We start from the raw sequence: 1,783 nt of genomic DNA, 5'->3' as shown, positions 1-1,783 counted from the left end.
CACAAGGCAGAGCTGCTACATTACGGCTCTGAGACTGACTGGACCCGCTAGTTATAGGATCGACTGATCGACAGCCTACCGTCCGTATCATGGTTGTCTTAACAGGACGGTACCTCACCCTCCTGGTGCGGTGGTTCATGCCACACCACAAACCAAAGGCCCTCTTTCTCCCCCTGGGGCAGACTGGCTCTGCCGCTGTGCTGCTGGTGGACAGACTGGCAGATCTGTACCTAGCATTAGCCCTAGTCGTTCTTTGGCATCTAACACTTACTGGGTGATAATAGTGAACTTTTGTATTTTGTAGTTGTGGTTCTGAGCAGGGCTTAGAACTACATCCAAAATATTTCAGAAGTGAAAAACGATCAAATAATCTTGTCAATGGTTTATTGCATTGTTTAAAGGCCCAGTGCAGTAAAAAAAAACATGATTTCCTGTGTTTTGTACATATTTCCAGGCTATGAGGTTGGAATAATACTGTAAAATTGGGAACATTATTATAATCCCCTTTTAGTGTAAGAGCTGTTTGGTGGGATGGACCGTGGTAAATTAGTTAATAGACCAATAAGAAAGAGAGATCCAAACCTCTGCATATAACAGCTAGTTTTCCATTTTCCCTTCCCCACTCAAACCTCTACAAGACAGTCCTAGCAAAATTCTTGCTTGAGAAATTGCTCTTTGCTAAGAAGCTATTTTGGTTTCTTTTTGACCATTTTAAATGAAAACAATCACAGTAAGATACTTAATTGTAACCCATAAATTATATGATATTGAGATAAAAATGGCTGCATTGGACCTTTAATGTTTAGCTTTCAGTAGCAGATTTTTGAGACAGTGTGTCAACCCTCTTTATTTAAAGCTCCACAAAATCTTTAAGATATTTTTTCCCTTAAATTTCAGTATGGTGAAGTATTTTGTATCACATTGTTTTACTTTAGATATTCTGGAGATTACTTAATGAGTTGTGAGATATGTTGAGTGCCTGGATGTACAAGGCAGACCTTCGTCTGACTCGGTTATGACTGAATACAGTCTGACTGGTGTCAAATGACCAAGAACAACTTGTAGCAATAGCTGTATGTGATAGTGTTTGCAAACATACTGATAATTTCACATATAACGAACAAATCTCTATGAACAGGACCAAGACCATATCTATACCTATGGGCTTTGCTGTCAATCCACCATCAGTGACTTCTAACCAGGATCATACTCAGTGGGGTGCAATGTAACATAATGTTCAGATAGATATATATTCTGTAGAACAGACACTATTCTCTGTCATATAGAATAGGAAATCATGTCAGCTCTATAGGAAGCATTTCTTTCTGCAACATTCCAGAGCGTTTCACCTCCTGAACGTGTGAAAGATTTTGTGCTCTTCTAATTAGAAAGTATTGTAGTGTTGCACTGCTGTCATAGAATCCAAATCAACTGGACTTAGGATACAGCCCAATGGCTATGCACCAATGTGCTGTGCATATTCACAAACAAAAAATACAATGTAGACCTACTCTTTTTACAGTCAAATGTATGGGTTTGCACAGAAACAATTGCCAAACATGTTGTAATACTGTGAGCATTTTTCATGTGAACAATTTGAAACCATCCATTTATAATAACAGGGGTGCAACTTTCACTGGGGACGGGAGGACAGGTCCCCCCTACATTCTGAAATTGCATTTTTGTCCCCCGCTGGTTTTATCATTGGAATGTGATTTTAAAAAATGAGGCAACGGTGTGCTTTAGGACCATGCAGAGGTCTCCGAGCGGTCAGGTAGGCTGT

Source organism: Salvelinus namaycush, chromosome 37, assembly GCF_016432855.1.
Source record: "Salvelinus namaycush isolate Seneca chromosome 37, SaNama_1.0, whole genome shotgun sequence".
In the NCBI taxonomy this organism is placed as follows: Eukaryota; Metazoa; Chordata; class Actinopteri; order Salmoniformes; family Salmonidae; genus Salvelinus; species Salvelinus namaycush.
This window is presented reverse-complemented; position numbering follows the sequence as displayed.